At 27.6% G+C, this 9,449-nt stretch overlaps 2 pseudogenes; both read left to right on the top strand.

Annotated features, from left to right (window-relative positions):
* Positions 1-2,968: 2,968 nt before the first annotated feature.
* Positions 2,969-3,351, top strand: LOC112594836 (annotated as a pseudogene).
* Positions 3,352-6,433: 3,082 nt separating this feature from the next.
* LOC112594839 lies at positions 6,434-7,023 on the top strand (annotated as a pseudogene).
* Positions 7,024-9,449: the final 2,426 nt, after the last annotated feature.

Genomic DNA, 9,449 nt, shown 5'->3' with positions numbered 1-9,449 from the left:
ATATTTAATTTGAATTAACCTTATTATTTTATTACATTTAATTTTATACTGATGACGACGATGGTTTTTTCTTTGTACATTGTCTTTATTATTATCATTTGAGTTTATGTTCTACCTAAATTTCAGCCAAAGAGAGAATGTCTGGAGAACAAAGAAAAATCAAAATATTTTTTTTTATAATTTAGATCTTGCAACTAATTTATAACTAAATACCATTTTTTAAACTTTTTTATTTGATTTTTGAATATTATGTACAAAACAGCTAATTTAGTCTCAGCTTTTAAATACAAATTTAGAAATATAAGTAAAACCTTATAGGAAAAAAAATTAAATTCAGTCTTATTAAATACAACTTAACACGAAATTTTTGATTTATGTAGATAAAATATTATATTATATAATGATTAATGTGTAATTTTAAAATATACTTAACAATATCATGAATATAATAAAATTATACGAATAAAAAAAATAAAAAATTCAGTCTTCATTAAAATAAACCTTTGTTTTGGTAATAAATATAAGATCATAACATAATATAATTTAACGTGTTTATTCAATCATAAATAAAAATAACTTCATTTTATTTTCATCTTTCCAAGCATGACTAAATGGATTTATATGTTTCATCATTAACTTTTAATCTTTTAGGACAATTTTCTTCGATAGCACTTCTTTTTCCAGATGTTAACCAAGTTTTTATACATGGAAATGGTTTTAAATTATTGACTGGTGGGCCTGTGCAATTTATAAAAGCCAATGATGATATGTGATCACTTGTCAATAAACTTCTTTTGGAGGAAACAATTTCATTCATTAAATTGAATGATCGTTCACATTCTGCTGAAGAGATGGTCAAAGTTTTGACTGAATTCATAAATGGTATCATCGTAAACATCGTATGCTTGTAATCACCATACTGAGTGTCATGAATGACTCATGGTTATTAGGCCAATTATTTGGAGAAATCATATTATCTAAATCCAATAAAAAATTATTAAATAATTCTCTGGATGAATCATTTCTCTCTAAGATGACAATTTAGTTGATTGTGTTGTAAACAATCTTTGTCTTAAATTATTAGTTAAACATGTAAAAGATTATGAAAAAACTCAATGAATTTTAATGTATTCCTTAAACCAATATATTTTGATTTTTCTTTTGAAGATCTTTGGTCATCCATCATTGCATTAGAAACATGTAGAAAAAGTGATTCATAATTATTCCAAACTGCCTTTATAGTTTGATTACTAGACGCAACCCATCGAATGGTAAATATGTTACTAAAAGCTGTAGCTGTTTATCTAGAGAATTAGCACACTCTTTTAATTCAGTTGTATTTTTTGGTGACTTATGATATAATGAATATAAATTTTCCATAAATGATTGAAAATAATTAACTCCATTTACTTCTTTAAGACAATCAGACACTCCTAATTCCAGGCGATGATTACAGCAGTGCCACAGTATAATATTAGAAAACTCTTTTTCTAATAACACCCCAACGCTTGCCTTACGTCCCAACATGTTAGAAGCACTATCATTTACAAAGGAAATAAGATTATTCTTCAAAAACTCATTATTTATCCCAAATTTGACTAATGATTTTAATATATATTCTTTTATAATAATAGTTGAAGTATTAAGTGTTTCCACTATATCAAATAAAAATGTATATGTTAGCATTAAAGTATTTAAAGGCGATATTTCATGAAGTACCTAGCTATTACATATATTAACCAAATCAATGCGATAAAACATATAATATTAAATTTAACTAGGTATTTTATGAATTTCCCGTGATTGCTCAGTTATAGGTTATATATTAGATTTCGTTAAAATAAGGCGAGATAATGTCAATAATAAGTGACGATCAAATCTAACCCAACATTCCGATCAATTTATTATTTCATTGTGATAGAACATATAATATGTTTGTTTCTTGTCCAGTTGTTTGCAGTACACCATAGTTATACATTTAACACATTATATAACTGTAGTACCTACACGTGTTTTAATTTTTTGATTGAATTTTTTTTAAATTATATTCAATATGGATGAAACAGTGATTCTTATAAAACAAAAATTTTACGAATCAATTGAAAAACGTGAGTACAAAAATAATAGTGCTATTCTATCTAGTGAAAAATATTTAAATTTGATATCTGACGTCAAAAATATGAAAATTAAAAAACTCAAACCCGTGATTATTGGCTTGCGAAATATTACGATTTAATAACAATAAATTGCGTCGAAACATTAATTTACCCATTTAATGAAAACAATCCTAATTTCAAAATATACGTTATGATAGACGATATGTTTGACATTTTAAACAGTGTTCATAAGTCAATTGGACAAAGAGGAAGGGGCCGTATGTTATTTGAACTTAATAAAAAATATAAAAATATTACCCAAGCTGATGTGAAGTTGTATTTAAATTTGTGTATTCCATGTCAACAGAAAAAAAAAATCACAAAAAAAGGTATTGTAGTCAAACCAATGGTTTTTAACGATTTTAATAGTTGTTGTCAAATTAATCTTATAGATTTTCAATCACAACCTGATAGAGATTTTAAATTTATATGTGTCTATTAAGATCATTTAACAAAATGTTGTATTTTAAAACCCTTAAATTCAAAACGAGTAGAACAATTCGCATGTGTGTTATTAGATATTTTTTGTTTATTTGGTGCACCCGCTTCTCTTCAATCTGACAATGGCAGGGAATTTTGTAATGAACAAATTAATTCATTGCGTGAGATATAGCTTGATTTAAATATCGTTCATGGGAAACTACGACAAAGTCAGTCGCAGGGCAGTGTTGAACGAGCCAACCAAGATATTGAAAATACATTGACAACTTGGATGCAAGATAATACACCAATAAATGGAGTGAAGGACTCAGATTCGTTCAATTTATGAAAAATAAAGCCTATCATTCTGGAATTAAACGAATTCTCGATCGGTAATTGCTGTGGTTCTCAAAATTACTGAAGACGGTTCTATCAACTTGGATGTAAAAGTGGTATGTATAAGATTTATTACATTTTTTAAATTTATACATTTAAATAATATGTACCTTAATTTTTAAAATTATAGGTATTTTAAAACAGCTATATACACGTTCCCAATTCACTACGTGTTCCGAAAACCTTTTAACATTAAGCGATATTCCTCAAGAAAAAAAAATTTCTCTACGATCTGCAGCTACAGAACAATCAATTGGAAATGGACAAGGTTTTTTTAAAATGTACTTGTATCACTAAATGCACTACTAATCGATGTATATGCCGTAAAAATGGTGTTTTGTGCAACCAAAATCAATCGTGTACTAATTTTGACAAATAGTGTAGATAATATAATTGTTATTCACTGTAACGTAATATAATAAAAAAAAAAAAAAATGTAAACATGACTAAGATAGATCCAAAACCAATCTTGTATAAAATATTTTTTTAATGTTTATTTATTTTTATGATTTATTAGAATTTTTTAGAATAATTTATAATATCAATTAATATTAATAATATTCGTTTATCAACTTTAACTAGTTATGAATTTAAAATGTAAACACTTTAACGATTCATTATCTGTAATTCTATAATATAACTAGTTATTTTATGCGTTTTCAAGATATATTTATATAATTTGAATGTAAACACTTTAACTAGAATGTTACGTTAAATTATAAAATAACTGGTTTAATACTTTAACGGACCATGAAACAAAAAAAAAAAAATGATTTTTTTTTTTATACGTTTATTTAATATTAGAAATGAAAACTAAATTGTTCGTCTTTTCAAAAAAATTATCCGATCACTCCTGTGTTAATTAGCGATCGTACGTATACGCGTGACGTCACTGGTGCGCACGGATTTGTGCCGCCGCATTATTTCAAGCGGTATTTTACATGGCGTTTTATAAACACTTATTTAAAATGAAAACTACTACTCCTAAAATATCGAAGAAAATATTAAGTATTAAGTTAACATTTATTGAAATATATTAATGCATTATTACAATGAGTATTTGAGTTTTACAGTTTACATTTTAGTATAGACAGAATAGTATAAATTTAAAATGGTGTACTATATTTCAACAATTAAATTATTTAAAAATGCTTTTTCTGATATTGTTGAATTATTTTCTTTCATATGAACATGGACTTCTTGCATAATATTTTTGCGCCACTCATCAGTTTTATTTAATTCATATTTTTTTTTTTATGACATATCTACTGGCTGGTTTGGAAAATACTATTTTCTCTCCGACTTCCTTTTTATTTACATTGTTATTATGATCTAGTATAGCAATGATACTTCTCATATACATACCTTTGTATTTTAAGTGAATACGTTTTGGCATATATTTTAATCGTAATTTGTGATACGACTCTAATCTACCAGTATGTACAAAATGAGTAGCATATGTCAAATCCTTTAAAAAGTCTTTTGCCATGATAATTTTTTTCAAAGCGTAATATGATTCGCTTTCTGGGTTTATCCACAGTTTATTTCGTATTTAATTTTCATTTAATTTTTCATGCTCACATCTCTTTTTTACACCATTATCTTCCCACTCATGCTCATTTGATATGTGTTTTAATATAGATGTAAATTTATTAATAAGTTTTTCTTCATCTCCTTCACATGTCTGTGCTGACCACCAAAGATGATTGTTAATTGACGATTTCCATAAAAAAGCATCAGGATATTTCTTTTCGAGTGGTTTTAATCTTTTCATTAAACTCTTACTTAAATGCCAAATATCGAATTCATGTTTAATATTTGGATGCTGTGTACGGATAAATGCACGTATACCTTTATGTCTATCTGTTAAAAACAACTCGATTTTACAATTACTACTATTAGTTAAATCCATTAGTAATTGTTCACAGGCTTGCCTTTCTAAATCCCCTTTAAATTGGCCCTTTTGAACTAATTTAAAATCTATGATTTTTCCCGTGTTGATATCCATAACTGAATAAGTACAGTACTTAGCACAAAAACCCGGTGAGTCATATTGGCCATCCCCAGCTAGCCAAATTGATGATAACTTTAAAGCGTCGATGTTTTTTTTTCTGTGTTCTTCCCATTGGCGGCATATTACAGGAAATAATTATTTATTTATAATTTTGTCATAAACTGGACGAGTAAAAATTGAAAGTTTTAATGCGGAGCAAAATACTTTAAATTGAGAAAATAGAATACCAGATAGTACTAAAGCCGCAGTAATCAAAATGTTTCCTTCTGGTCTCTTACCTGTTTTTGGCTGCGAACACCATTGCAATTTATGGCCCTGTTCACATATAGTTATAATTGAGACCAGTGCACTTTGTGTAAAATGTTGTCGAGAACAAAACATACTACCACATTGACGACAATATTCGAAAAGTTGGGATAAATTTTCCCAAAATACAATGAAACAACGATTATCATCAAAATCATTTTGCATAGATAAATTGTTTTTGTAATGTCGATTATATTCATATTGGCTATCATCATCAGAGTCAATCTCAGAATTAGAACTTTCATCTTCGGATTCGGACGGTATATCAAATGACAAATTATCGTTCTTTTCTACTTTTTGATAAGTTTCTAGCCCTATATCACACTGTACACCTATATCATTGCGATTGATTCGTTCTTCAGAAAATTCTGATTGAAACTACAGTCATTGGGTTCTAAACTGAAATCCGCGTTGCTTTGAATTACTTTTACTTTTTTCGGAGTACTTGTAGTTAATAATTCTGATGTGAACTGACTAAATTCTCTACGATCTGCCCTTTTATTACGTTCACTAAGTGTCAATGTATTATCTGTTGTACTACTTCTAATAGTAGGGACAACGTTGGGATTTAAATTTATTCTAACTTTTAAATCTGGCATCAGTTTATTTTTCATGATATCCGATTGATTAAAATCTTCAAATTTAAAATGTTTTGAACATAATCGTGAATTTCTTGTAGGAGTGAAATATTTTCGTTGCAAAATTCAACCCAAACTTTATATCTACTAGGAGATTTTTCACGGGTTGGAAATCAATAAAAGTGTAGGCTGGTTTTACTTCTATCGCTTTCTGAACATCCATACGCTGAACAAATCGGCATTGTTATAAACGATCTAAATAAAAAATAATTTATTTAACTAACGAGTTATTGAACTATTGGTATACATGATATACATCGTTTTTGTTGTATTATTTTAGTTGTATCAAGTTTTCTAAAAATAATAATATGAGTCTAAATAAAATGGTTATCAATTTGGTTAATATAAACACGTAGTTTCATTGAAAATTTTAAAACCAGCATTTATTATTAGTTGTGTTGAACGACAGAGCGATAGACGCAACGACGCAACGTACATAAGCGACTTATTTTTGTATGCAATATCATATTAATATTTTGTGTTGTGTAATTTGTGTTTAAAAAATGAGTTTAAAACCTTTCTGTTTTGAACCTACTGTGGAAGATATCGATAACAGAATTTATGAAGCACTACAAGTAAATCCAATACAAACAATAAACTATGTGGGAAGAACAGCACTACACCCAAGTAATTGGTGTTTGTGTAAAAAGTGTCCTATTTTGCAAACTGACTAAGAATGTATTTGTTGTTTTGAGTTCGAAAATATATCGAAATTGCATTCTAATATTAAATGCGTGACAGAATTATCATCTTATAAAAAAATTATTATGGACGAAGAAGTTTTGAACATTACTAGGCAACAAATGATTTTGAAAACTAATGATGTAAAACGAAAAAAAAATGCTTTCAACATTAAATCCGGAAAACAAAACTTGGAGATTTATATGTTACAAACAATTTACGCGTTGGATAAATTCATGGACTGCAATAGGAAAAGGTAATTTATCTATATTTATTATTAATTGTATCGTTAATACTTAATTTTATAGGAAATCGTGTATGTATTCCAGCATGTGTTGTACAAGCTATTCGAAATAAGTACCCTGAAAATAATGGAATATACGTAGGTTTCAAATAAAACTACAGCAAATAAGAAACTTGAATAAATTTGAACTCTAAATTAATTGTAATAAATAAGTTTGAATAAGATTAGTGTAACTCAGTATTCATTTTATACTTTATTATTTTTTATTATTCATAAAAACCTACATTATGATTATGTAAGTACGTCTATAATCACATATAATATACTAATAGGTACTATAGTATATTTAGTTATTTAAAATAATGAATAAATATCTAATACTAAATTTGTATTATATTGTTATATACTCTTTCGGTAAAGGCCAAAAGGTATATGTATGTTGTAAAAGAGTTCGTTCACTTACGGGTTGTATTCAAAACACTACACAAAATCTGTTTAACTTTAAGAAATTATTTTATTAATAATTTTATTATAAGAATATTTTAACAACACAGTATTATGCGAATCGGCTACTTATTCACTACTAACTCTTGCTTATTCTACGTTCTTGTTTTGGCGATGCAGTCGCTTGCAAAAAAAAATACACATATTGCTTACACTACTATATTATTGTATAATATGCTTATATGCTTACTAATCTAAAGTGTGTATGCAAGGGTTCCTAACAATATTATAATAGGTACTTTTATTTTTTAATCGATGGTTTATATAGTTATTAATTATATTTATTTAAATGCTATAGTATTTTAAATCATAAATGAGCATTCAAAACTATTTTATTTATTATAGTTAAGTTATGTTATACTAAAAATAATTAATTTAAATAACTTACCTCTAGCCTCTAATTATAATTTAATAGCAACTAAAAACAACTGTGAATGACAAATGACAATTAATAATATCCTATAGATCCTAGTTTGTTATTCATGTTATTAAAATGGAATTATCTAATACGATATAAATAACTTTTAATGTCAATAATAATAAATGATAATGATATTATATCGTTACAGAAATTAATTCAGTCTAATATTTTGTATATTTTAATGCATCATATAAATATCTACTGTGTAAAATAATACGGCGGCACAAATCCGTGCGCACCAGTGACGTCACGCGTATACGTACGATCGCTAATTAACACATTCGTGGACAGCTACTGCTATAGCAGTAATTTCAAAAGTTGATGTACATATATCACTACTGTTATAGCAGTAGAATATAAACCATTAAAATTAACACAGTACTGGTATAGCAGTAATAATTTCAATAGTTTCATATGAAAGAGCATGTTTTACTGTCCCACTGCAATACTTCAGAGCATTGGGCACTGTATTATATATGTGTTATTTTTAGCTTTATTTAACGTTTTTTTTTTTTGGTATTTCCATGAACCTTATATTCGATATCATTATTATTATTTATAATTTAGCTATATCATTATTGCTTTATAATGATACAACACAATATATAAATGTCTACACCATATAATCGAACCATAACCGATAGAAATGCATTGTTGTCCGTATAAATATTCAGTTCGATTATAAACATCGTACGTAATAGGTGTCTGAATATGTCACGTAATAATATCGATAAAGTGCGCAAATATTTAGATGAGTCGTTTGATTCGTCTGATTTTTCTGATCAAGATGATTCAGATGTTGACCCAGATTTTTCGTTACCAAGTACGAGACAAGATTCATCACCAAGAGCAGGGCCGTCTCATACTTTTACAAATACTGAAAGTGACACAAGTAATGAATCGTTTGAGGTAAGTTCAAGTGATAATGATGATTATAATAATGCTAATAACAATGATGATGATGATCAATGGTACGAGAATTGGGAAGATATACCAGACTTCCAATTTGACAATAGTATGTCAGGAATCAAACTAAATATACCTGATTCCGCAAAAGAAAATCCTTTACAGATATTCGAAATGTTATGGACACGTGAAATAACTGATATGGTGGTATCCTCGACAAATAATTATGGTGTAAAATTAACTTCACAAATTCGTCCACATAAAAAACACTGTCGTGCAGCTGAGTTTAAAAAAGTTGATGCGGAGGAAATATATAAATTTTTGGCCATTTGTTTGCTTTCTGGATCCGTGAAATTTTCTGTAATCAGAGATATGTTCTCTTACAATCCGCTCTATTATCATCCTATCATATCGAGAACTATGTCGGGTAGACGCTTTGAACAGATTTTGAGATGTTTTAGTGTCGAATATAATGACTCAGAAAAAGTAAATAGTACAAAATATGATCCAATAAAAAAAATTGAACCAATTTTTAAAAAACTTATAAATAATTTTCAACTTGCATATATTCCATACGAATGTCTATCACTTGATGAATCGCTTTTATTACACCGTGGTCGCCTTTTATTTAGACAATACATGAGACTTAAAAAAGCAAGGTATGGTATAAAGTTTTTCGAGCTCTGTACACCCGACGGATTTGTTCTAAATATGGAGATGTATAAAGGAAAAAGAGAAGAAATTCAAGTCGGTTCTACATCAA

The sequence above is a fragment of the Melanaphis sacchari genome, unplaced genomic scaffold (genome assembly GCF_002803265.2).
Source record: "Melanaphis sacchari strain LSU unplaced genomic scaffold, SCAv2.0 Contig240_pilon_pilon, whole genome shotgun sequence".
NCBI lineage: Eukaryota > Metazoa > Arthropoda > Insecta > Hemiptera > Aphididae > Melanaphis > Melanaphis sacchari.
This window is presented reverse-complemented; position numbering and strand designations above follow the sequence as displayed.